At 40.7% G+C, this 27,864-nt stretch overlaps 2 long non-coding RNA genes across 4 annotated transcripts in view; one reads left to right on the forward strand and one right to left on the reverse strand.

Annotated features, from left to right (window-relative positions):
- The window catches only part of LOC106560032, a 123,839-nt gene extending 99,883 nt beyond the window's left edge, over window positions 1-23,956 (reverse strand). The window contains exons 1-4 of one of the 3 annotated variants that reach the window (XR_005374187.1): window positions 20,129-23,956; window positions 7,541-8,357; window positions 3,768-5,739; window positions 878-1,672 (exon numbers count right to left, since the gene is read on the reverse strand). This is a non-coding gene — a long non-coding RNA (uncharacterized LOC106560032). Of the gene's footprint in view, window positions 1-877; window positions 1,673-3,767; window positions 5,740-7,540; window positions 10,749-20,128 lie in introns of those variants that run through there. The other 2 variants (XR_005374189.1, XR_005374188.1) reach the window with 2 other exon arrangements.
- Window positions 3,324-10,950, forward strand: LOC102152824. The gene is made up of 5 exons (XR_005374190.1): window positions 3,324-3,921; window positions 6,769-6,945; window positions 8,318-8,396; window positions 10,182-10,284; window positions 10,574-10,950. It is a non-coding gene; the product is annotated as an uncharacterized LOC102152824 (long non-coding RNA).
- Window positions 23,957-27,864: the final 3,908 nt, after the last annotated feature.

The following is a 27,864-nucleotide window of genomic DNA, read 5'->3' on the forward strand; positions in this document are numbered from 1 at the left end:
AACAGTATCGATTGGGTTAAAAATGAGCCAATTTTCAAAAACCTCTACCTGCTACAAATGTTTCCCTATATTCCACAATACTTTAAAAAGAGATAAAAAGAAATCAAGATGAATTTGTAACTATATATTTAAGCACTAAATCTCTCTTTGGTTTTTTATTTTTCTCAAGCCTCTCCTGCCTTACACTAGCCTATTTCAAATATTGACTTCCAAGAAAGGATGGATGAGAACAGCCAATATTCAGGGCTAAGGTAATGGATGCTGCTCACCTTACTTAAAACAGTTTAATTTGGATATTCATCTGAACTTTGCTCATGGCTTTGTACATTTGAATTGTAATTGATCACAACAATGTGACTATGTACTGTGTACTATGGTGCAGCTATCCTAGATTAATAGGAAAGTAAAAAATCCCTTAAAATGGCACAGAAAAAAACACAAGTGGTCAAAGAAATATTTGCTGTGGAAAGAATTGTATAATGTCATAGAAGTTCTGTGATGAATGAGACACTATGATACTTTTGAGTAAAGGCGAAAACAGCAGAAAATGTGCCTTTCTCCTTTTAAATTCTTAATTCTTTTAAATTAGTAATTAAAGGAAATTCCTATTTCCAAAGTACCTAACAACTAATCAAGCTGAATTAAGTTTCATGTCAGGAGGAAACCAGTTTTTTATCTGGATTAGTTATCCATTGCCTCAACCCTATGATGACAAAAACTTGGCACTAACATCATGACTTGTCTATCTATTCACCATTCACTTAGCCATCAATTCCACAAACATTTGTTGATAAATTTATTGATAAATAAGCACTCTAATAAGCACAGACATTGTAGTGGACAAGAGAAACAAAATCCTTGCCCTCACGGAACTCACATTCTAGTAGGAGAAGCGGCAATGCACAAGAAAGGCTGATCGTTTCAGATCATGAGAGGTGCTAGAAATACAGTTAAGCAAGGAAAGGTGATAGAGTATGGCTGAGAGTATGGGGGAGGAATGTCACTTTAGCTTGGGTGGTTAAAATCCTCTCTGTAGAGGTCACTTTTGGGGAGGAATTTGGCCACTGAGGGAGGGCCAGCCATAGCATATCTGACATCTGACTGGCTATGGATAAGCCCTTTGCAAGGCATGCTGGGGGATGTAGAAAAAAGCCAAGGTAAAAAACCATTCCATATAACTATGGCAACACATCTAACGTCAAACACCACATGATTCTGAAACACGGTATGGAAGGAAGACTTGGAATGCTTGGATTCTGGTGTTCCTCTTAGGATCTTTGTCTCCTCATCTATAAAATTCTTTTATGGTCCTATGGTCAATAATTCTAGCTAAAAAGTAGAATAGGTTTTTAAACAATTGGAGAGATAAGGTTGATTAAAAAAAAAGAAGTCTTTTTGTGAGGGAGGTCATTTGAATAGTCAGATGAGAAATAAGAGATAGCGATGCCTTCCTGAAGGCTTCTTGGTGATTTCAGAAAAAGCCATAACCAGCCCCTAGTTCTTCAAACAGCTTCAACTACCACAATCTGAAGCAGTTTTCACCTTGAATTCTGGATGAAAATTAATTGGTGTGATCTTCTCAGATATACATATTTTTTAGAATCATCAACATCCCAATATGTCATCTGGTCATCTCAGAGCACAAAGGGCTGCACAAAGGCAAATCACAATGCTGTGGAATAAAGAGGAAAGAGTTGTCAGGGATTCATATTAAAGAATTCACCTTTTGCTGCCTGACAACAGGAGAGCCAGCACAGAAGTGCCACAGGAGAAAATTACAGGCTTGCATGGTAATGATGGGTCTGGATCAAGATTCAGGCATTTAGTTCAAAAAATCCTGTTCATGCTTCACCATGGCATTAAAAACAGGTCCCAAGTGCATGAAAATATCCCATCTTACAAGCAGTAGTTCAAGTTTGGGTAATTAGCCATAATACAAATACTTACATGCTACCGTGATATTGTGAGTTTGGATGATAAATGATTGAAATTCACTTTGTGGGGACAAAGTGCTTCATAAATACTTAAACTCCAGAGAGACTTCAACTTAGAGTTACTCACTTCATCTGGACTTATCCAAATCACACAGGGTCCCTGTTCTGTCTGTAAAGATTTCATGTTCTGCATGAGCCTCTTCACAGTTCCCACTGTGGCTGATGGGTACTGGTTTGGATCTTGCCATTCCAGCAGACCAAGAGATCCAGGACAAGCTAGGAATGGTCTTTTGAGTAATTTCTGATTCATGAACAGCCCCGCTGACATATTACTTTTCAGTTTTTCCATACTCTGAAACAAAAATGGAACTATCTCTGGGACTCATCCCAGATGACACGGATGGATAGTTTTATGGGAAGATGCTTTCTTCAGAGAAAAGCTCATACTACCAATCCAATGCTTTAAGCCCACAAACTGTTCATTGGCCAAGTTACAGCCCGCACTTCTCAGGAGTTAAACAGGAGGATAAACAAAGGCTCGCATTCTCTGGGAACATATATGAAAAGGCAGTGCTGACATCATCTCCTCTATCTCCTTCCCTAAAGACACTCACTCAACATGGCTTTGGCCTATACTCTAGAGAGCCTTTAGGACCAGGATGGAACTGTACTGGCCAGAGAATTCATGGTTAGTGGCAAAACACATCAGCAATACTACTCCCTCTTCCTAGTCCTCAATCTTCTCATTTATAAAATGAAGGTTTGCACCTGTCTTATAAAGCTTTAACTTCCATGGTAGCCTGTTTGGTGGATAAGCCTGCTGGGTATTCAAAACTCATCTCTGGCACTTACAGTTTCTCCAGCCTGATCTCAATTTACTTGCTTATGTAATAAAATAATGCTACTTCACAGGTTAACTGTAAAAAACAAAATTAAGCATGTGAGCATTAAACCACAGTGAGCTGTTTTACCTTATGTAGCAAGACCTCTTATATTACCACCCAGTATAGTTCCCTACCCATGGAGGTGCTCACTAAATGCTAGACTTATTACTTGTTGGACTTAAGCTGAGAACAAAATTGAGCCCTTGGGGTAACCCAAACTCTGTTTGAATGAAGAGTTTATCTGAACCATCTCTGTTGAAGGTGGTAATCTCAGGCTAATCACACCTCCCAACTCCTGAAATCTGGTTAGAGCACCCAGGCATGCAACATGAGGGATCCATGTTAAGAGAAAAGGAAAAACAGGCACCTAGGAGTGCATAGTAAGTATATATATATATATATATATATATATATATATATATATATATATATATATATATATCTGTTCCATTATTTTCATGTCTTAACACCATTTTATTATATCTCATGATTTTGTGGGCCTGGAATTCAGGCCAAGTTTAGCTGGAGGACATTTCAGTTCCACATGGCATTAACTGCGTCATTTTAGATTTAGTGGTATTTAGATGGTGAGCTGGCTGGACTGAAGGGGTCAAGACAGTTTCACTCATATTTTAGGAGCCTTGGCAGGAATGGCTGGTCGTCTGGAAGGTTGGATGGCATTGAAAAACAATCCAATAGCTTGATTGTCAACTGGAGCACCTGAATGCAACTATGCCAACATAGTAGTCTCAGGGTAGCCAAACTTCTTACACAGTAGCTGGAGTCTTGAGGCAGTATTATAAGAGACCAAGACGGGAATTACAAGGCTTCTCCTGACCCAGCTTTGGAAGGCAGGCACTGTTGCTTCAGTCACATTCTATTGGTCTACTGGTTCTATTGAATGACTGAGGCTGATCCAGATTTTAGGGGACAAGTATCTTTAATTTACCTCAACTGCTGAGCCTCAGTTCTGCTGCATAGAACCAGCTATGGGTACCATCCATTTCATCTTCTCAACCTTCCCATTGTCACGACCAGTGTCTTCATCATGTAATGAGAATGCCAAGACTGAGATGTCACCAGGGCAACAGAAACCTCAGCAGGTAAGGACCGAAGGACCCTCTGGTTTGCCACAATCTTGAAATTTGGGCTGTGTCCAGCCAGCTTTCATTACCCAAGACCTTCCCACAATCTCTGGTTCACAGAGACAAATACTGTCAACAGGAGGTTCAATGGAGGCTGGCACTTCCTGGGTTGCTCCCTATCACCTACTGTTGATGTCAGGCATGCTGAAATGAGAAGGGAATCAATCTTCCTCAGAGAGGACAGTAAAATTGGGCAGTCAAAAGGCTGTGTCTGGGGATCCCTGGGTGGCTCAGTGGCTTGGTGCCTGCCTTCAGCCCAGGGCATGATCCTGGAGTCCCAGGATCAAGTACCGCATCGGACTCCCTACATAGAACTTGTTTCCCCTCTGCCTGTGTCTCTGCCTCTCTCTCTCTCTCATGAGTAAGTAAATAAAATATTAGAAAAAAAAAAAAAAAAAGGCTGTGTCCTTCTGCAGTTGGTAGCCATCATGCAAGAGGGACCCAAGGCTGCTCAGAGTTGTCAGGGTGCCCATGCCCTCTTCATTCATATTAGCACTCAGGGTCTCACAACACAGAAGTTTAATTTTTCATATAATTCATTCGTAGTTAGTTGGCTATGGCTTTGTTCTGCATCATCTTTATTCCAGGACCAAGGCTGGGAAAACAGCTTCTATCCGGAACATTGTCAGTTGTCATAGCAGAGGGAAAGGTGAACACTGTGGTTCTTAATCCTTCTGTTCAGAAGTAGCTCCTGTCACTTCTGACACTCACATGTCATTAGAGTAAATCAAATGGTCACCTGAATACCAAAGGACCAGGATGTAGAGCCCTCCCACCACAGAAAGAGGCCCTGCAGAGAAGGGTGCCACAATATTTGGTGAATATTAACATAATCCACCACAGTCTGCACTCTGTACCCCAGACATGCAGTTCCCTTCCCTGTGCATGTAAGAGGACACTTACTCCCTGTAAGGGAGACAACCTCAAATTCCTCTCCAGGTACTGTTCTGAGCTCAAAGTCCAGGATCCATGAATAAGACATAAGCACCTCTATAGCAGGTTTAGATATGCCTCCTTTAAATGGTGACACTTCAAAAATTAAGTCACTTGCTCCCACAGACAAACTCAATATGCAATTAGGGACAAGGACACAATAAACACTCCCATTTGGAAGTGGAAGCATGGGAGTCTTTTACCAGTCACTGAACCACAGTGAGTCTACAGTCCCTCCAAATAGACATTACAAGCAGCCCCTTGTCCTAAAGGTGGGTCACATTCCTTGATGAGCTCCCATTGATTCTTTTCCACCCAGATAAATTCCCCAGTCCTTGTTTTCCATGGTCCTTGGCTCTACCCACTGAGAGTTCCTTCCTTTTTCACTATTCTCCTCTGCTATATCCAAAAAGGAATATGGTTTCTTTGGGGGTTAAGCAGAGCCCTCAGGCTGCTCTCTACCCCTAAAATGTCAGGGGAAGGGTCAGAGTTTGTTTTAAGTATCAAATGGGTGCAGTCTCTTTTACTCTGAGCTGGTGGCTTCTTTTTTGCCCATACCATTCTCTTAAAATGTTAGTTGGTTTCTTATATGTTTGATTCTATTCAACCCCAAGGATCTGGAAAGATAACAATAAAATTACTACTTTTGCCTTAAGTTCCTCAGTTTGGGGTTGGTTTGTTACATAGCTATAGATAAATGGAACAAAACTGCTAAAAAGTATAGATACTCAGGCCCAGGCAAGGCCAACTGAATCAGAATCCCTGGTGTAGAAGTCTGTACCTCACTGATTCATCTCTCCAGGTGATGCTGTTGATGCTGAGGGTTGAAACACTGCTGATCTTCTGTGGGATTACAGGGAAGAAAAACAAAGGGTTACACCAAAAGTCACCTTTGGCTTATCCATATAAGGAACTACCTTTTGTTGTTTTGTTTTGTTTTCCCATCACATTCACTTAACAGTCAGATATAACCAAGTAGATAAAGAGTTGGAAGGTAAAGAGTTGGAAACTACATCATAGGAAGAAGTACTAGGGGCCTGGGAAGGTATTTAATGCTGAGAAGAAAAGTTGAAAGGGAGCGTTTAGTTGTCTCCATGTATTTAAATGGGTCAGGAAAGCTTTCTTTGCTTACCAGAAATCAATAGTAAGCCATTAGATAGAAATCGCAAGGATAAAGATTACACTTGATATAATTTATTGTAATAAGATGGAGAAAGTAGTATTTTCTTAGCAGCTGTCACCAGAATTTCTAACTAGGGCAAGGATTTGGGCTTTTCACAAATAGCCTGGTGCTCTCTCATTCTGAGCACATGGCAGAATCGCATTTCCTCACCCCTTTGAGGTTAGGAATGACCAAATGATTCATTTTGACCAAAAAAAAAAAAAATTGTGATTGGAAATGCTCTACTTCCAGAAGAAAACTTCAGGCATCAGTGTGCAAATGGTCACATCCCCTTTCTTTCTGTGATGTTTAGATAGTAGAGGCACCATTAGCTTGGGTCCAGAATGGGGATGTGAAGTTGGGCCCCCAAATAGGGTTGTGGGGTAAATTATAGAATTTTCAGCTAAATTTGAAGTTCACAAAATTATAATAATTGTTAGTATGGATTTTGGGGGACATACTTATTCCCCAAAAAATTACTGATTATTTGACGGTGTCCCATATTTTTCCTTGCTATTTCCTGGCAACTCTACCCCCCAAATAATGCACACAGGCCACACAGCATTTAGAAGAGATAAACCTTTGTTATTTTAAGCTGTAGCGACTTGGGAATTGTTTGTCACAGCCAAATAACTTAGCCTAAACTGACTTAATGATTTCTCATGTTTAATACGAGAATATCTTTTTTTTTTTAATTTTATTTATGATAGTCACAGAGAGAGAGAGAGAGAGGCAGAGACACAGGCAGAGGGAGAAGCAGGCTCCATGCACCGGGAGCCCGACGTGGGATTCGATCCCAGGTCTCCAGGATCGCGCCCCGGGCCAAAGGCAGGCGCTAAACCGCTGTGCCACCCAGGGATCCCGATACGAGAATATCTTGATGAAGCGTAAGTGTGGCCCTAATATGTGAAAGTTGGTGGGAAGCTTCTCTGTATAATAAGGGAGAAAACTGAGAGCTCCAAGACATACTTTGAGAAGGGGAGATGGATATAAAAATGTTAAAACAGAGCCTCAACCATCAGAGAATTTCTTATCTACTTGAAAAATAAGAGGACATGATGGTAGAGAGTAGTCTTGAGGTTATAGAGGTCATCATGGGTTTGGAATAGGCACTGAAGGACTTCATGGAAAAAGTAGGCTTGCCTGCCCCCTGAGCCCTGACTTCAGGGCAGGGCTGGAGATAAAGCTCTAGGTGGCAACTTGGACTCAATCACAGATCTGCTGTGACGCTGAGAGACTGGCCGCATTCCATGATGCAGACACCAGCCCCCCCCCCCCGGGCCCCTGGCAGCCGGGGAGGATGGTGATGGGGAGCTGACATTGCAATGCCCAAACCCAAATATTTTTGCTAACTTTTGTTTGAAACATCAGTGTTATAGGAAAGCTTTTGAGAGCAAGGGCCTGGGTCTCTCATTTCTATGTGTCCTCACCCCACAGCCCCCCCCCGCCCCCTTAGCACATGTGGGTGTGAAATAAACATACAAGTCATTGATGGGGGGTTGTAAGTAGATTTTGAGACCCTTTAGCCGCCACAGCAACTCCTTTTGGCCACCAGGGGGCAGCAAAATGTCATGAACTATAAACTGCGGTGGGACCTTCAGAATCAGGGTGGACGTGATTCCCATAAATCATCGATTGGTACTGGGACGCCAGGCTCTGCCAACATTATCCTGGACCCACTGAAAAGGGAGATAGACAGTCATTTTTTCTTTCCCTATAAAGCTATATTCATCCCATTTAGAAGGACTACCCTTTATTCTGAGATTTTTTTCTTTCCCCATTTTTTTTTTACCATTAAAGCATCCTTTCTTTCATGTGATAGGGTTTTTATTAATTTTTTTTACATTCTTATTTAACAATATAAGTAATGGCAACCTTCCAGTGTTTCAGATTGCTCTCAATAAATGATTTTTTTTGGTCTATGAAATCAACAGTCAGGAGATCTCTTAGTGTTGAATGTCAGAATCAGGCAGGGCCCATAACAGGAAAAGGGGAATAGATGAACTTCAACCTTGGGTCCCCGGGGCCCTCGGTCCTGCCACCCATTGCTCCTTCCTTTGTGCTCACAACCCCGGCCCCTGCCCTAGCCAATGAGCCAGCACAGGAGCCTCCTGCTCTCTCCCTGCCCAACCTCCTCCTCTGACCTGAAATCTCTTCGGGAAAGAATCTGCTATCAGCAGCTCAGACCTCAGTGAGAATTTAAATCGCTCCTTTTCCCTCCCAGAAAATTTTCCTCCCATGTCTTATCTCTGATTCCAGAATGCAGGTGTGTGTGGCCAGTTCAAGGGACCTCAGGCTTCTGCAGAGGAAGATATGAAAGTGAAAGGCAGTCAGTGAGGTAATAAAAACCACGCCACCCAAGGGACTTGCAGATCCCACCCTGCTTTATTAGGGAAGCTACAAGAGCCCCCACCCCCACCCCAAAGCACGTGGACCATTTCCTCAGACAGAGTGGCCCCAAATGTTTATTCTTCCTTCACCTTTTTGGAAAATCCTAAGTCACATCTGTAAGTGCTTATAGTATTTCAGTCCTGATGACAGAGTCCATTGGAACAGGTGCGGCGCAGCCAAGAGGCAATGTCCCAACACATAAAGGGTCTGCTTCGGGCACAAACAAGACACGCTGTCCATAGTGCATTGTGGAGAACTGTAGCATTTTCAGTAATGATTATACCAAACAAATCAACAAGCCTGCGCTGAGACCTGCCATCATGGGGGCAGCCATGCTCGTGTTACGAGGGAGACAAAGAAGTGTGAGACACAGTGAGGGCTGCCATCAAAAATACTCCAAAACAATTGCCAGAGTTGAAAAGGCGATAACAGTATGTTTGGGAGACTTGGAAAGCTTTCCTTTGCTAGTAGGATTTTGATAGGAAACCGCGAAGGTCCAGCCTGATGTAAGGACTCCAGTAGGAAAGACAGGGTTGCGCTCAGAGCACAGGGCCCAGTCCCTTCGGCCATGATGTCAGGCATGTAGCAGGGAAAACTGGAAACGATAATGAAGGACAGGAGGGCTTGGCAAGCAGGCAGAGGAGCGCCTGAATCCCACTGCCACAGCAGCCACTCAGTGGCCGTGGCCGACTCCCTGTTTGACACCCTAAGCCTCAGCTCCTTAAGCAGCAAATTTTAGCCCACAAACCCAAGCAGTAAGAAAAGTTTAATGGTCATCATTACTTTTCTTACTCATTTTCTGTCTTAGACCCCCTTCCTCTTGATGTCTGAAATGTCACTGCCCATAGTCCGAGCTCCCACTCTAGGTGTTCCGTGCCACGGTGGGCCCATCCAGTGCTCAGGCCTGCTCTGTGTGCTGGCATCTACAGAGACCTCTCCACCTCCCTGCTCGTCAAGTGTGACCATGCTAAGTGCCTCTCCATCATCCTTGTTCCTGTCAGGACAGCTGTCAAAACCAAGCCCTACAACCTGGGTGGCTTAAAATAAGAGACAATTATCTTCCCACAGGCATGGAGGCTGGGAGTCTGAAATCAAGGTGTCAGAAGGGCCAGGCTCCTTCCCAAGGCTCTGGGACAGAATCTTTCCTCATCTCTGTCACCCCTGGTGGTGGCTGGCAGTTCTGGACGTTCCGTGGTTCTGCCTCCATCTTCACAGGGCACCTTCCCTCTGCGTGTGCAGCTCTGTGTCCAAATTTCCCTTTTCTTAAAGGGACACCTAAAGCATCGGATTAGAGGCCACCTTAAATCCAGTATGACCATATTTTAATAGATTATATCTGCAAAGACCCTGTTTCCAAATCCGGCCACATGGCAAAGCCCCAGGTAGACACGAGTCTGGAAGGGCACTGTGCTGCAGTACACTCTCTGAGAGGTGCCTGCAAGCCCACAGATCTCCCCTGCTGGCTCTCTGGCCCTCTGCTCTGGGGTGAGAATACAACCCTCTCCTCTCTGAGGTCTTCGCCCCCTTCCTGTGCTTTCATCAAGGGGGCTCAAGGCCCTCATCCTGAGAGCTCGCAAAACCATCCTTGCTGGGGGAGTTGCAGAAGGCAGTAGGTAGGAAAGAGTAAATGTGTCTCCCTGCTCAGAGGCCCAATCTCTCATCACCCCAGCTACTCTCTCCTCTTTCCCCATCCTGAGAACATTGTATTTACCTACATCTTCTATCCGCTCAGGCCTGAACTTCTGAAACTCAAAAACCAAGAGAAGACTTCTTTTCCCCAGAACTTTGCCTTTCCTGACATGTGTCTCACTGGCTAAAGGGGACAAGGGAATCTGGTAAGAAAACAACAGCAACAAAATGATTCGTAATTTGAAAATATTATCGCACTGCCCCAAATCACCTAGCTCACGGTGTGTGTGTGTGTGTGTGTGTGTGTGTGTGTGTGTGAGAGAGAGAGAGAGAGAGAGAGAGAAAAGGGCTAGCCTTGTCCCTGGTGTGTACATTCCAGTCAGCCAGGATGACTGGGTGTGAAAGAAACGTGCAAGTCATTGATGGGAGGGGGTCCTTAGTATATTTTGAGACCCCTTCAGCTGCTACAGCAACTCCTTTGCATTTTACATTCAGAGCCAAGACCAGGAAAAGTTTTGAATAAACCAGGACCCAGGGGCCACCCAACAGTAAAGACCAGTGACCCTCCCATTCCAAGGACACTACGCAACCCGGGGAGACTGCTGCTTGGGCCTTTGAACCCAAACTGCTGAACAATGAGTCTCTCCAACAAAGACTTTCCTTTATGGGACAGCTGGTTACATTTCAGAGCACTCAGCAGTGCCGAGCAGACTCCAAGGAATAGCACAAGGGTGGCACTGAGGGCTTTTATGACAGCCTCTTGGGAGCTAAACTCACAACAGTCCTTCCCTCCCTGGGAGACTTCTCTAGGACTCTATTCCACACGTAGCTCTCCCCATCACAAAAAAAAAAAAAAGGACACTTTGACTTCAGTCTCCTATTCTTGAAAATAAAAACACTGGAGCCGCCCTCACGCCACTCTGCAGCGCTCCCACCTGAGACTGGTTCTTACCAAGCTCCCTTTCCTTCCACAGTAGCCAGAGCAGGCATCTGATTCTGTAGCTGGTCTGTGGAGTGGAAAAAACAATGTGGATTTCCACAACTGAAACCTAATTTCTGGTAGGAAGGTACCATCTGGTGGATATTTGGGAAACTGCTCACGTCCTGCATGTGAAAATGAGCGTCTGAGGGCAGCTTGTGTAGCAGCATGCCAATGGAAATGTGACTTCAAGGCAGAAGGAGAGTTCTGCATTCGAGTATAAATACATGACCCCACCTACGGACAGACAGTTATCCTTAGAACCAATCAGAAGTATCCAGAAGAGTCTTCTCTGTTTTCTGGCCTCATCTGTCCAGTTTCCCATGAATTCGAGCAGCTATTCATGGTCTGTTCTCTTCCTCTCAAAGTATAGTTCTCGCTTCTCTTTATCAGAGAAATTTCCCTATGAGGGCTTTATGTTGAGAAGTCCAGTCACACCTCATTCTGTGAACACATTCACACAGTCAGTGACCCTTTGTGGGGTCCCCTCCCCAGCTTTCCATGGCCCCTTCTGCTGAGACTGTCCTGGCCTTTATGCCCTTGCATCAGCCAGTCACTGCATGGGTCACCTGGAAGGGGCCAGGACTTTGAATAAAGAGGTTCTTCTCCACAGCTGAAGGCTGTCCTCTGGCCACCAGGGGTAAGAGTGGAGTGGTGAGATGGGTCTTTCCCCAAGGCAGACCCCAGTCTGGGAAAACACACCGGGTTCTTCATGTACTTTACCCACTTGTTAAGGTCTCATTCCCACTAAGAGGTGGCATCTTTCTTTTTCTCCTTGTTTTGTTTGCTTGTTTTGGTTCTCTTCCTCCTTTACCTCAATGAGCAATGGACATTTTTACCTACAGTAGATTAAACCATCCCCAAGAGATCAGGACCTCTGTGAAGAATACTGCAAAGTCATCAATATCTGTCCCATTTCTACTCTTGTTCCTTTGCCTCGGAATTCCCTTTGCTGTACACTGTCCGTTCCTTCCTTCTACGGTCAGGCTTCTGTTCTCAAGAAGGATAAGCCAACAGGATAGGCTGATTCATACTACGGAGTGAATGACTGCTAACCAACCATACCTGTCCAATAAAATCTTCTCTATCCCTGCTGTGGTCCAAACATTCATCGCAACTGTATTTAGACATTCTACTACCCCTCTCCCTTCTCCATTTCTTCTCTCATCTACCCTAACAACTGAAGCCATACCCGTAACTTTAAATACTCACTTTTGTCATGTCACTCCCGCATTCAGTCACCTCACCTCACGACATCCCCAGTCCAAGGACAAGGAGCACTGGACCAGGAGTCTAAGGCCTAAGAGGCCATAAGGAACTGAGAAATTAGCACAAACTTTGGCGCTCCACTGCAGGGTGTTGAGTCTCAGTTCCACCACTTACTGGCTGGACTTTGAGCAAGGTACTTATACTCTTCTGCCTTAGTTTCCCCATGTGTGAAAATACCATTTCAGAGGTGAAAATAACATAACTTTCTATATTAGATAATATACTTGAAGCACTTAGGATAGTAGCTGACACATAGTAAGTGTTCTATAATCTTAGCTACTAATAGCACTGTTGGTACTATTATTAGTACTATTATTAGTTGTATCATTGATACTACTAGTAGTAGTACTATTAATCACTGAGTTCCAAACAACCGAGTGACTTTGACCTTGAACAAACCACTTACTCTTGTGGAGAAGGGTCTTCAGTTCCCTCATCTTTAAATTGAAGGGATTGTCCAGTGTCCCTTCTAGCCCCATAATTTTGTTTCTCCCACCCTCTACATACCATCAAGGACATAGCCATCAACATGCATTATCGTACTATTGTGTGGTGGCTATAATTTTCAGCTCATCCTTACATAGCCTTTGTTCAGACTTCTACCAGCCTAGAATTGTCCATGCACCTTTTTGTGTGCTGTTTTCCTAAACATAGGACAAAATGTTGGTCTCTCTGATCTTTGTGTGTGCCTGTGGAATCTGGAAAAGCTTCTTCTATCTAGGTGTTCAGGAAGTGTTTATTGATCAAATTGATGTCAAGCACCAAATGGTTCTGGCCACTTTCCAGCAATTTGTCTTCCCTGCCTCTCCCCCTCTGGAATCGCTTCTCTAACAGAGGTCCTGGAAATGCTCTGGCTTTTTCAATTGCCAGTTTAATTTGCCGCCATCTGTCATAGAGTGTGTGTTCCCAGAGGCCTGGAGCACATCTTCCAGGGCTTAGTGCTATGCCGCATCCAACTCCAGGCAGAAAGAGTTTACATGTAAAGAAGCCCAGGATGGTGGTGGAAGAGGAGAAGGAAGGTGGGAGCAGGAAGGAAACACACTGTTATGGCCTCCACTTTCTGAACTACTCTCACTTGTTTCACACTGATAGAATTTAGGAATTGATTTCTAAACCTTTAAAAAAATCAGTGCCCTTGAATACAGGAATCTTCCAGAGAGATAGCCCCCTACACACATTGTTTATTCTTTTGTATGTTGAGACCTATAGCACCACCTGTAAGTAGTTCGAGGTTAGGGCACTGTAAGAGAAGGAACTGACAAAAAGTCTTAAGAACCACAGTAAGAGAAGGGAGGTGGGAGGTGCCCTTTTTCCTAGAGGGATCAGCAATAAATCTGTGATGTCAGATAAAGAAGCCACCACAACATGAGTGCAGCAGCCTTGGAGCAGTGTCCTCCATCTAGAAGGTCCACAGATATATTTGCATATGTTTCATCCCTGTGTGTATTTGAGCTTTTACAGTAGCCATACTGAGAACACCTGCTAGGGGTTTCAAAAAATAGAACATCCTTTTTAAGAGGTAGCCAGGATTCTAGCAATGTCAACCCTCCAAACCAGGATACTGGCAATCAAGTAAAAATACACAGCATCATTGTCTTGCTCTGCCACCAACTGGTGTGCACTCAAGGAATATACAGAATCATCCTAGCCTGAGCAAACCATACACTCACAAGCATCATATTCATTGTGAAGCCCATCCAATCTTCTGGGAGCCCCGTTTGTGCTGATCTAATTCTGAAAATGAATGCAAATAAGCAGTGCTTCTGAATTCAAAGTCGAGTATGTCCCAGGTTCGCCTTGCCAGAGCCCCAGCCAATGCTAATCTCAACTCTTTATGCTTGGTTGTTCTGTCTCTGATTAATCTGATCAAAGGACATGTGGTTAGTGCCTCTTGCTAACACATCATAGTTGGGTTCCTAACCTAGGGCTTGCTGCCATCTGCCACAATACAATAGGCACTACAGATTGTGTCCTGGGAGAGTGAGCTCTACCATCTAGCTTTGAGCGGTTGGAGAAGACCTCCTCTAGATGCACTGCTTTGAAATCCAACCTCCTGAACCTTAAAGAGGCCATTTTATAAACTTCATGTATCCAGAGTAAATAGAACAGAAAATTTCTTAAGGAGCGTGTCATGCTGAGAACAAGTGACTGCAGCTGGAATGCTCCATCTTCACTTAGGAAGGTCTCACCCGTCTTCTCCTCTACTGCGTTAGAAGAATGACTCTTCTCTACAATTCACTCACCCCCTGGCACTTTCCTCCCCACTGTCTCTTACCTCTTATGGAAAACCGAGTCAGAAACTCTCTCTGCCTCCTTTGCCCAGGTCACGGGAATGCTCAACACTTTCCAAGGAAACAAATCTCGTAACTTGTCCTCCAACATTTTCTCTCATCCTCCTGCCACCCCTGTGCCCTTTTTCACTCCTCTAAGTGCACATTTCTTGAAAAAAGCTATTTAAAGTTATTGGCTCTGTCTCAGCACTCTTACTCCACAGCTTCTTGCAACCTGCTTCAACTCCTATTTCTCTTCTGTAGTTGATCCCTCAAAAACCAGCGGTGAGCTTCCAGGTGGAAAATTTAATGACCTGTCATTCCATCTTCATCTTGGTCAGCTCTGCAGCATTGGCATTTCTGCCAGCTACTTTCCTATCCTTTGCTCTCCTAGTTCCTTCCCAAGACACTCCATTTCCTGCTATTTTAATCCTAACACTGTCACCATGCTCCCTTCCCCCTTTGAGTCCTCTTCCTTGAGCCCTCTGTATGGCATTCTTCAAAGCTCTGTCCTTGCCTATTTTATCTCCTTTAACTTTCCTTTTTCAGGATTTCAACATTCACCTCGTGTATAACTCTTGACCTCACCCTCAGTTCTGAAGATGCTACTGAGCTGGAGATCTCTACTTTCACCTACCCCCTGGGCATCTCCAGTGTTACCTTCCATACTCCCCTCAAAATCAACAAGTACCAAACTAATTCATCATTTTCCATCCTAGACCATTCTTTCTGCTGTTGGCACCAATACTCATTCCAACTGCCAACCTGGTCATGTTGGTTACCACCCATGCTAAGCTACTCAGCCTTGTCCTTCCAGGCCTGATGAGGTACCAAACTCCATGGGTGCTGCCCCGGCACCAGCTTTCTCTGCCCTGTTTCCATGTTCCACTCTAACTCAGGCCCTCATTGCCTTTTTCCTGGGATGACTGTGTGGCAAGCTAATTTGTTGAGATATTAACTTGTGTGTTTTCATGTTGCCTTTCCCTCCTCCATCCCATGAAGATACTGAATACTTTCTGTACCCTTGCCTCTAGTAAAAGCCTTCCTGGCTTTAATTGAAGGAAACATACTTAATACCCTTGAGAGCAACAAGGCGAAGGAGAAGATGCTTTTAAGGAAAGACTTTAAGAAAAGAGGAAGAGAGACAGGAAAAGACTTAAAAAAGAAAAAAAAAAAGAAATGAAATACTATTCCACAACAATAAAAATGCTAGGCAACAAAAAAGGAATGAATATTGTCATACACAATAATATGGATGAGTCTCACAGATAAAATGTTGAGTCAAAGAAGCTTGAGTAGGATTCTACTTACACAAAATTCTAGAACAAGAGCACTAAGTGGGGATAGAACTCAGAAGAGTAGCTACCTCAGGGTAACAAGGGGTTGGAAGGGAGCATGAGGGAACTTTCTGGAGAGAAATGTCCTGTATCTTCAATGGGATGTGGTTATATAGGTGTTCCATTTATTCAAATGCACCCAACTCTACATAGGTGATCTATAAATTTCACTGAACTCAAAAGTTTAGAAAGAGGTCAGAGATTGGGGGATGGTGGTAGGAGCAATACTGATGGCACCACCCTGAAAAGGAAATCCCACTCAGAGGAGATTGTTGTCTGGTGTCTTTAGGGAACCTGGACCTTGGGCCTACAAGGGTCTGGGACTTAACAAAGCTTCACACATCTAAGCCATAAGAGGTCACCAGCCTTCACAGATATCAGTGTGACCATCAAGGAATTAAAGTCAAGGGTCCCTTCCAGGCCTACCAGGCATGTAGTTAATCTTTCCAGATTCCAGAGCATTCTTGGGAAGGCAGGAGTGTCAAAAGAGGGTTAATACTGAATTTCCTATCAGCCTAGCAGAATGAAACTGAAAACTCAACCTGAAGAAAATAAAGAAATGGGCATTTCTGGCATACTTGGTGGACTGAGTCAGGCCTCCTGCAAGTATAAAAACCTCTACTATGTCTCTCAATTCTTATGTACTCTGAAAGACTGTGCTCTTCCTAAATCACAGTCAGGGTCATGTCTTTCTCTGGTTAAAATTTTCAATGACCCTATATTCCTTGAGGGGAAAAAAAAAAGAAGTCTGTATCCCTTAGCCTTAAATTCAAGGGCCTCCTTAAATTTATCTTCCCAAACTCAGTAGCCAGCACTTCTTAGTAAGGAGAGAGCAAGAGAGACACTACAAACCACTAACATAAGTCAGAACTGTTTTAAATGCTGCTGTACTGTTGTGGGGAGCAGGAGTGTCACACTCAAGACTACAGTTGTTCCATATCACTTGGCTAATGTTCAGAGAATATGAACACATTTTAATACTTATTTAACCCAAATGTAAGTGCAAATCTATCAAAAATTAGGATTTGCTCCAGTTATGTTTTTTGTAAGAGCCACACATAGGAAATCCTTATACAAACATGAGTTTGGGGAATAAGTGAGACAAACCCAGGCTTTGGGATGAGACAGACTGGGTCTGAAACCCTGCTCTGCTCTGAATGTAGCAGACAGACATGGCTGGATGTGAATCCAACAACCCAACACGTGCACACACACACACCCCTTCCAAACAGCCAGACTTGTTTCAGCAAGTCACATTCCTCTACTCAGTCTCCCACTAATCAAGTCATTGAAATCCATCCTACTTAGGATAGACATACGTGGCAATTTTGATCACTGAGACATAAGGAAAACTCTTCTGAGAAGCTTGCAGGAAATTTTCCTCTCTTAAAAATGACTGCCCAGGAAGAGATCTCTCTTCTGCTGCTAGATTTATGTCTGGATATGAAGCCTGAAACAGCAATATTATCTTGTCAACAAAAAGAGGAGATACCCTGGGGACAGAGCCTCTCCAGTGAGAAGGGCACAGCAGAAAGATGGGGGAAAATGCTACGGTATTGGTATAGGTATCGGTAGATCAATGGCACAGACCCCTTTCCAGCCACTGAGCGGCAGATTTCCGTTTCTCCACCAATCCTCTACATAAACAGCGAGGCCCACAGTGAAGGCACTTTAGTAAATTGAGACTGCTCTTTCAATGTTGCTATTTTCAGATCTATTGTTTTCAGTGGTTTTACTAGGCTATTTTTAATTGATGGTTTAATTCGCTCTTCTTCAACTTAAGTGGTGGATGAACATAAGTAAATAGGCAAAGGCTTGAAAAACAACTCAGACTGAGGTGAGGAATTGTGCATTTACTTCTACACATTTTCAACTGCAAATGACATTGTTATTTTCTTAAGAGTGGAATCTGACAGCTTATCACCTCTTTGAGTTCCTGTGCATCTATTTTATCTCTAATGATACTGCTAACAGGGGGCTTATTTGCACTTACCGCACATTATGACAAACACATCTATCCATTGACATTTAGGTGACTGCAGACAAATGGAGCTATAAAAAGCTTCAATTGCTCAACGCCTCATTGCCTAAGGGCAATTTGTACTTTATAAGGTAGAGGTGGAATTGTGATGAAGAAGATACCACAATCTGCTGGTTTCAAAGTTAGGGCAAGTATCAAAGAAATAAATAGCTAAGACACAAAGCTTCCATGATTCAATGTTGAAAGTATTTATTGAACATCTACTGTATGCACAACACCAGCCAAGACACTGAAAAAAACTCCAATGGAATCTTAAGCAGCCAGACTCCACCCTCCAAGAAGAGATACTACTTTTGTGGAAGGAAAGTATCTACATACAAAACCACAAAAGATAAAAAATGGGACAGAGGAATATATGTAATGTACATATTACATAGATATATTACACATACACATGTTTAATGCTAGCTTGAGAATTGTCAAAATGGAAAAAAATTAAAAAATGGAATTGTCAAAAAGAAAGTTTACATGGTCTCGCATCTGTAATACCAAATAAACTGTTAAAAAGTGACACCTAATAAATCATTAATGCAACTGCCTTCTGGAAGTGTTCCTGAACACTCATTTATAATCCATTTCTGGATTCTATTGTGCTTTCTACTTTGAATGCCCTTCTGTCCTAGCCCAATCAGCCTAAGACCTCAGGAACAAATCAATAGTCTGACAAAGTCAAGTTTATTAACCCATTACTATGAAGGACACTGCACATGGAAGAAAAGTGGAAAGTAGAGGTTTGAGGTAGGACTTTTCAACAAAATTTAAATAAATTAGCATGGCAATAGGCTCAGAGCAAAGCAAGGCTATTATGTAAAGGGCTGGACATCAGGTCTGGACTGCAAAGTGGACCCAGGGCCCTGTATCCTTGGAAACTAAAGTTTAGATGTGGAATGCTGTGTCCCAAAACCCCTTATCTGAAGCTCTGCACCTTGTTTGGAAACTAAGTTCTCTGAGTCAAAGTAAATTATGTAAAAAGGGGGATGTTTCTTTCATACTGATGTCATTTCAAATAGCAAAATTTCTGATAGTCTGATTTCAGAGAATAAAGTTCCTTTGAGTGAGAAAGCAGTAGACACTGGAAGGCAGTTGTTATGACATGTTACAGCTGCAGCATGTCCTTGGGAAAAATATTTTTTCCTGTTAGTTACAGCTGGCTTTATCTGTGTCTGATGCAAGGAAAGGCAGATTTATACTTTTGTCTGAGCTAATTTTCACTTTCTCACCTCCAGGACAACTCAAAACACACACTGCCTTGCACTTTGGTTAGTAATGTTCAGAGTGGTCTCCAAGCTAGACTGTAAGTACAAAGTGCTGTATCCCCACCAAGATCTAGCAGCATGACCAATGTCCCATGTGCTCAAAACTATTTTCTAGATTTGATTATCAATTGCAATATTTCAACTACATCAATAAGGGCACAATCAGGCCCAAGCAAAACTAAGACCAGGCAGGCCATTTTTCCTCAGCTGGTAGAAACACTTAACAGGATTTCAACAGGAATCCATTCAGGAAAGTTGCACCTGCCAAGGGAACTTGCCTAAGCAGCTGGGCACATGGGTTGGCCTTCTGCTACATAAACAATATACTTTCAAATCTGCATCATTCAGATTTTGCTCTTTTTATCAATGCTGACAGTATCAGCCTTTTCTATCTTATCCCATTCTAGGCATACATAATTGCTTAAAAAGGCACAGCCTGTCAAGTTTTTATTTGCTCAAGTAATGCCTGTTCAATCATCTCAATTCAAATACGTCATCATTAAACAATCACACCCATTATAGAGAATATAATGAGACCATTTGGAGTGGAAAACTGTTCTTAACCCCGAAGTACCCCTTAAGTAAAGGGCTTTTGTGTCATAGGAACACTTTCCACTTCCTCTCATCATGAAATGTTAACACACTTCAAGTTGTTTGTAATTGGCCTTGTGGGTGAAAACCAGAGAGCAACCAGTACAAAAAGCTGTTGTTCACAAGACCTAAAGAAATGACACTAGAATTTTTCTATGCACTTAATAATTATAGGGTAAACTTAAGAGGATTTGGTGAACCCAGAATTCCCATCTCAGAAAGCAGTTCTGTTTTGCACTAAACTGCAAGAGTTCATGTCAACATTGAAATTACTAAATGAAAACCATTCTTAAAGAACATTCCTTACCGAGCATTCTTCTCCGTCCTGATGATCAGCCACATCTGGGAGAACAGGCACTCATCTCAGGGCACATAAGACACACGTTCAGAGGCAGCAGTGATGACAAATGTCAGTAATGCCTCTTCCTAAAAAAGACTGCTGTTTTCATTCAATGTGTGGAGCCCCTTTGGAGATAAGGAGCAACATGACAATTACTACAGCTGTGTCTTTGGAGCCAGGGCTCTTCTAATCTGAAAGCTCCCTCACTGCAAAGTAACTCAAGGCCACCTCAAATACTTATGCACTGTCAAAACAATACATGGGACATTTATTCCATTTTCCAAAACATTTGTATCTAACTTCAAGGAGTTTTGATCTCAATCTGAACCATCATCCCCCAAACTCAAAATAGCCATGGGACAGGGGTGGGAGGAGATTCTTTAAGAGTAGCTTTGGTTTGTGCTGAGTCCATTTTGAGGTTTATGAGGATGCTCTAGGAGAACATACTGCACATAGAGAAGAGAAAAATACTTGTTTGATAAAGTATGACTCTAGTTATTTCTTTTTGACTTAGGCCTAAATGCCCCACACATCCACTTACTTAATCACTTCCTTCTACTACTGTCATGTTGCTCATTTTTGAGACCATAATGGGCCCAAGCATAAAAGCTTCCTAGTAATGGGCCACTATCTAGCCAAGAACAAAGCAACCCAATTACTGGGTCTCAGAACATGATAAATTCTCAGTTTTTTGTTAGAATTGTTAAGACATTCATCAGTTAGAAAAAAAGAAGTTACTGAGATTTTCTATGGGAAATCACTAACCAATGCATTAGTAGTATATAGAACAGAGGAGAGAATATCCTGAGTTAATATATTCTGGAATTTAAAACCAAAACCAAAATCCTCTCCCATGCCACAGTTCAAGTATCTTAGGCCCAGGCTGCCTAAAGTTAGTTCTATGCTAAAATAGAAAGAGCAACTGGCTCAACCAATCCGTGCTATCACCAAAGGTACAGTTTGTTTGATAACATGTAAAACATACCGCTCATGGAGTTCTACATTACACGCTGCAAAATGTTAACTGTTTTTGAAGATTTTTTTCCAGAAAAAAACCTCCATTTACACTACGTATATGAATAGGAAAATGTGGGACATTTAAGTTGATGGTTGCCTGAAATTTGCATGATGAATTAACGGCCATTATCATGTCCATGTACCTTAAGTAGGGGAAGGAAATCTGTCTCACATTACTTTGTTGACTCTGCAGTCAAACTTTGCGTCTTTTCAATGATCTGTATCACTAAAGAGAAATTGTACAAAGTCTAACCATAAACATGGAGAACACTAGGAGGTACTATTAAAAACTGAATTTTTAAGCATGAAAAAAAGCTTAAAATGTTACCCAACCCCTTACCTTCTCTGGCTTTCCTTCACACAAGAATATCAATGTTGGTGGTTCACATATTGAAATTTTAATATATTTTGCTATAGCTGGAACAGTCTCTTAAAGATCCAGGAGGCAAGAACATGTCTGTTTTGCTTTACTATTTTATCCCCACACACCTGGAACAGTGTTTAGCATATAAAAAGTTCCAAATTGATACTGCTGAGTAAATAAATTCCAGTTAATTACTGTCACAGCCTAAGGAACATCTTTGTTTCTACTGAAGTCATGGTATGTTGATGAAAATGGCATACTTTAAATGGGAACATGAAATGTGTTATTTGCATAACTCAGATCCAACTTGCCTTTGACAGCAGCAGATTTAACTGAAATATATTCATTTTCAGATAAGGGAGAAAAGAGAGACATCTAGTGGATGGATTGAAAGATTCAAAACTCAAAAGCCACATGTGCCTCTCCTTCCATACATATAACTCTTGCTTAATGTCTCTGAAAAAATCATTTGTCTCCTTTGTGAAAGATGTCAAAGACAAGTAGTTACTTCAATTTCAAGACTACTACTAGAATGCTAATGCATGAATGAAGTCTTCTACTTGGAAGTTTGAGAAGTCACTTCCTTCTCCTTGGGGGGAAAAAAGTTACTTAAAACCATTTCATTTATGCTTCAAGTGTCCTAAAGAATTATGGCCATAAAGGTGCAACTTTCTGTTTTATGAAGATGAAGAAAAAGAAATAGGTAGAAAAATTTAGTACCGCTCAGATCAAATAACCCTACTTCTTTTGAGATATATTAGAGGCAAGTGAATCCATAGACATACAATTCAAATGTAATCTGAATGTGAGCTCACTAGCAGATCCTTGATCTTGAGTTTATTAAAACATACATTCATATAAGGGTTGAACCATTTTTTTCAATGGACCATCTTAAAAGGGATGAACTTTTTAAAAAACAGCTATAAATGAATATGGAAATAGAATTGTAATTTGTGACAAATTTTTTTAAGAGAGGGAGAGAGAATCCCAAGCTGTCTCCTCTGCCCAATGTGGAGCCCAATATGGGGCTTGACCCTACAACCCCAAGATCATAACCCAAGCCAAGGTCAAGAGTTGGACTCTCAACCAACTAAGCGATGAAGTTATCATCCTGCCTGTACCATAAATATTCATTAACAGATCAAAACAGTGATAGGATCAGAAACACCATTTTCATAAGTGTTTTTTAGTCCAGAACTTTATTTAACAAATACTTGAGCATTTTCCACATGCCAAGAATTATTTCATAACATTATCAAAAAGTTCACTTTTACTTATAGCCAAAAAATGTTTTCCTGGCCTTTAAAACTATTTTGGGTACTTCCTAATTCGTAAAAAAAAAAACATCTGCTATTCAGTACAAATAAAACATAAAAAGAATCATTATCAACCAGTCCTATTCTACCACTATTTATGCAGCCTTTGCTAAGTCACTTACAGTATCACAGTGTGTTCTCTATCTGTAAATGTGATTTGGACTACATCAAACTGAAAATTTCATTATAACTGATGTCAGTTGTTCGCATGTATGATCTCAACCTTAACTGCATCCATTTTTAAATTTTTCAGCCCATGTATGAGCATAGCAGACATCCCCAATGCTATGCTATCCCCACTATTTCCAACATGCTTACAGTCACAACACACTCACCCTTGCCCACAATCACTAACTGGTACTCAGGCTGCTTCTTCCATACCTAAAATATCTTCCCTACCTACTCTCTCCATCTATCAAAATCTTACTGTTCAAGGTCTTAGTAAAGAGACATCAGTCTATTCTAACAAAATTGCCCTGTAAAGTACTTTGGTCACCTCAAAAAGGTACAAGACATCCCAACTAAGTATTATTGCACCAAAATAAGTCTCGTATTTTCTTATTGCACAACCCTCTGATCAGTGGATTCTTAATTTCTTTGCAAAAGATACTATGTACTTCCAATAAGAGAAAGGATATACTATCAATTCCAATATTAAATTTCTAATAAGCCTTCAAGAAAGAGAAATAACCTGATGTACCAATGATTCTTATTCATTAAAACTGGAGGAAATTTGAGGGCACTCAGGTGGCTCAGTTGCTTAAGCATCTGCCTTCAGTTCAGATCATGATCTCAGGGTCCTGGGATCATGCCCCGTATGGGGTCCTCTGCTCAGTGGGGATTCTGTTTGTCTCTCTTCCCTTGCCCCTTTCTCTGTTTCTCTCTCTCAAGAAACAAAGAAAAGAAATTGCAGAGAGTTTTAAGTCATCATTTCTAAATTATCTCAAAATGGGATCTGGATAAGAGAATCAAAACTGCGGGCTTCTGGTGCATGGAGCCTGCTTCTCCCTCTGCCTATGTCTCTGCCTCTCTCTCTGTGTGTGACTATCATAAATAAATAAATAAAATCTTAAAAAAAAAAAAAGGGGATCCCTGCGTGGCGCAGCGGTTTGGCGCCTGCCTTTGGCCCAGGGCACGATCCTGGAGACCCGGGATCGAATCCCACGTCGGGCTTCCGGTGCACGGAGCCTGCTTCTCCTTCTGCCTATGTCTCTGCCTCTCTCTCTCTGTGTGACTATCATAAATAAATAAATAAAATCTTAAAAAAAAAAAAAGAATCAAAACTGATCAACAAAAGCAAAGTTAGAAATTAGTAGGGTTTCTACTGTTGATGTTGAATGGTACCAAACATTTAAAAGCATTTCAGTTAGCATTGTACAATGCTCAGATTTAGAGTGCACAATCATTTATACTATGAAGATTTTCAAATTACCAAAACCTAAAGAACTACAGAAGACCCACTTCAGAAAATTTATGAACACTTAATAATCCTCCACTGCTGTATACAGAATATCACGGTTTTAAGATAAAAACTAGAGGAACAGAAAAACAGAGTAATTCAGTTTTACTTTTCTTGACAAATAGTTTTTTTTTTTAAAGGATGAAAAGTTGTATACACAAGTAATTGAGTTTCAATTTCAAAATGAAAGATGATTTTATTCACTCATCCATAAACACTACTATGCGCCAGGTAATATGTAAGGCACTACATATACCAAATAAATTGAGATGGATCCTACTGTGTAATTATTTTCTTCAACTATTGCTGGATGTAACATTTATCACTGTTTTAAATAAGAATGTCAGGAACATATAAAAGACCAATTTTAAACCACAGCCACATATTGTAACTTCTACTGTACTTAGATGAGTTTTTTTTCCCTCAAAACAACCATCACAACCATCACTGTTATGAAGAAAAATCCTAAGCCTATTAAGACATCTCTGAAATCTCACTCCTCTGTGTGTTTACCACTACACTATCCTCTGAGCTCAGGAGAGAAAGTTTTATTCATCATCAGAGTGCCTAAAACACAGTACGTAGTCAAGAAATGCCTCCAAGATTGGAGGCCCAAAACTTGATGTATGTAGTACATGGGTAGTATAAATGAGTTATAGTGTTTGAATAAATGTGAAACCATTTTGATTCAGCACCTTAGTTTTAAAATATTGTGTAAAAGTCACCAAAAGTGATGAAAATGCTAAAAAACAGTAAATATCGATCAGTTGTTAAATCAAAATAACAAAACAATGTATTTTTTAATTTTTTAATTTTTCTTTCATATATTTTTCAGTTGCCATTTTTGCTAAATCGTTCACTTCTATTTTTGTACCTTTTTTATTGCTGCTGCATTCACTGAAGCAAGATTAATACAATTCTGAAATCAAATAATATGATTTAATTCCACTCCCAAGTTCCAAATGCATCATTTAAACTGGATTAGGGCATAGAGAGTACCAGAGACCATCACACATTTTAATTTATTTTTGTTAAGATTCTATCAAGACCAAGTATATTATGATGAAAGTTCTGGTATGCTGAAAAACAAATTATGGAAGAAGAAAGAAAAGTATTGAGGAGACATCAACAAACAGTGGCAGAAATTCCTTTTCACTCATCTCCAGACCCTCCAGCAGACCTAAAAATTCTTAAGGTCAGCCTAGGTGTGATATGGACCTAATTATGAAAACAAAGTACTTAGTTTTAGGATTTGCTATGAAAGTTCTCCACAACTTCTTGCTGACAACTCTGTCCACAGGTGTATAAGCTATGTGCTTATAAATATGTTTAAATATGTTCTAAGGCACAGAGTAGAAGGTTTCACTCTGAGAGTCTGTACATACGTTGGTTTGTGTGTCCTTTAGGGTAATATATTTAGTGATATTAACCTAAGTTGGGATTCGAGGTGTTAACAGCTACAGAAACTGCAGAAGACTACTGGCTATCAAGTATGGTGATATAAACAAGATCAGGTAATAGAGGGTCACAGGAGTCAAAGCTAAGCTGGTAAGAAAAGTAGAAATACACTGGACTTTATTACTGACTGATTAGTCCAGTATTTAGCGGAACAGCAACATGCTTTAAAATAGCACAAATACCCTTTGACACGAGAAATAATTTTCATCACCAATATTACAAAGTATTCTGGTACCACCTTTATAGTTATCTGAATGAAGGAAGTTTCTACTTATGTAGATATATTCTCTAGGGCGTCTCTGTAGAAATTAAATAAAGAATAGCCTAATACCCCTAACCTTCATATTTTTATTTCTGAAGATATTTCTACAAATAACTGCAAAAGCAGTTACTTTGACTTGTTCAAGTAGCTTGAAAGCAAACCAAACATTATATTGGTGGACCTGAATAGATAACTGCTTTTATCTCTTATCATAAAGGCAGGCAGACCAGAAGAAGGTGATAAACTGCAGTGCATGCCATTTACTAGTAGGTAAAGATCAGTTGTGAAAACCAGCATACTGAAGAGTATGCAAGTTAGATAACCATCATCTACTTTATTTCTGTCCATTAATATTTCCCAATTGATCAAAGCCCTATTAAAAATGGAGACATCAAAGAACTTTATCACAAATGAATCAATTCTCACAAATCATAAAAACTGCAGTTAATCCAGATACTACCACCTTCTAAGTAAATTTAATTAAGATCCAAAAAGTTCAAAGACTTTGTCTACGATTATACAAATATATCTTTCACATTTTAACAGTAACAACAAAAAATTTAAGTTGAAGGAGTTGTATCATTTGTAGAACCAGAATAAAACTTTCAATCACTGGTCTCATTTTGTTGTTTTTCCAATGCACCATGCTTATGTAATCTGACATCGAATCAATGTTACAAATCTAAATTCATCCTGGCCAGCGTCTACACATATACAACCAAAGGTGCTGTAAGTTGAAAAATCATGTACAGTAATGGGAAAGACAAAGAAATAAGAGCACTGTTTCTATCATATTATATATAGCTCAGTCCTATAAAAGCAGAGCAAAAGGGCTAGCAAGAAACATACAGGAAAGGTTTGAGTCTTGTTTCCCTAAACACATGTCAGTTTAAAGGAAAATTTTTGACTTTCACATTTTTCTATCAAACAGTTAACATCTTTACGTAAGTATGCAGGAGACTGTAATCTATGGCTCTGTAAACATATCTTTGAGCTTATTCATTAATATTTATTTAAAAATACTAGGTGGAAATTTTAAGGCAATGCTAATATACTTTATTGGACCAGGAGGATGAAATCTTTAACGTTTATCGATTTAGTTCTGTATCAAAAGATCTTTGAAAAAGCACAATGAAGAACAGAGTATGTAGCAAATTCCAATTTGCGTTAAAATAAGGGAGCCATACTTCTTTCTATATACACAGAAAACTACAAGGACACAAAGACATTTCTAATTTTAATGAGAAAATAAGACAAGCTAGAGTGAAAAAGAAACCTATTTTCACTACCTACTCTTTGGTACTGTTTGAATAGTTTTATTGTTTTCTTTTTTACATGTTCATGAACTACTTTTTCAAGTGGGAAAAAAAAAATCTTTGATACCAGCACTACCAGAGGACATATACTTTGTTCTTTAGTTCCACACTCAAAGTTTCACAGAAATGATTAATATAATTTTAAGTATCCTGTTTCATTCTAAATAAAATCTAAAGTTTACTTCCCAATTCTATCTTTATATTAAATACAACAAAGACACTTTGTTCTTTAACGTTTAGATAGAAGTATACTAATCCTATGTGTATTTTCATGGATAATGAAGTTTGAGTGTTCAATGGTATTAATGCTCAAGTTCTAAAAAGCCTATAAAACATCTTCTATTTTATTCTTCTATAAATAACTGGTAAAATTTCAAGTTCATAAGATATTTTCTACCATACACATTATAGAGATTTCAATGAATCCGACAGAAATAGAAATCATATAAAATACATAAACACAAAGTAGAATGACACTGCTTCTAAAAAGAAAAAAAAAAAAAAACATTAG

The sequence above is a fragment of the Canis lupus genome, chromosome 19, assembly GCF_011100685.1.
Source record: "Canis lupus familiaris isolate Mischka breed German Shepherd chromosome 19, alternate assembly UU_Cfam_GSD_1.0, whole genome shotgun sequence".
Taxonomy (NCBI): domain Eukaryota; kingdom Metazoa; phylum Chordata; class Mammalia; order Carnivora; family Canidae; genus Canis; species Canis lupus.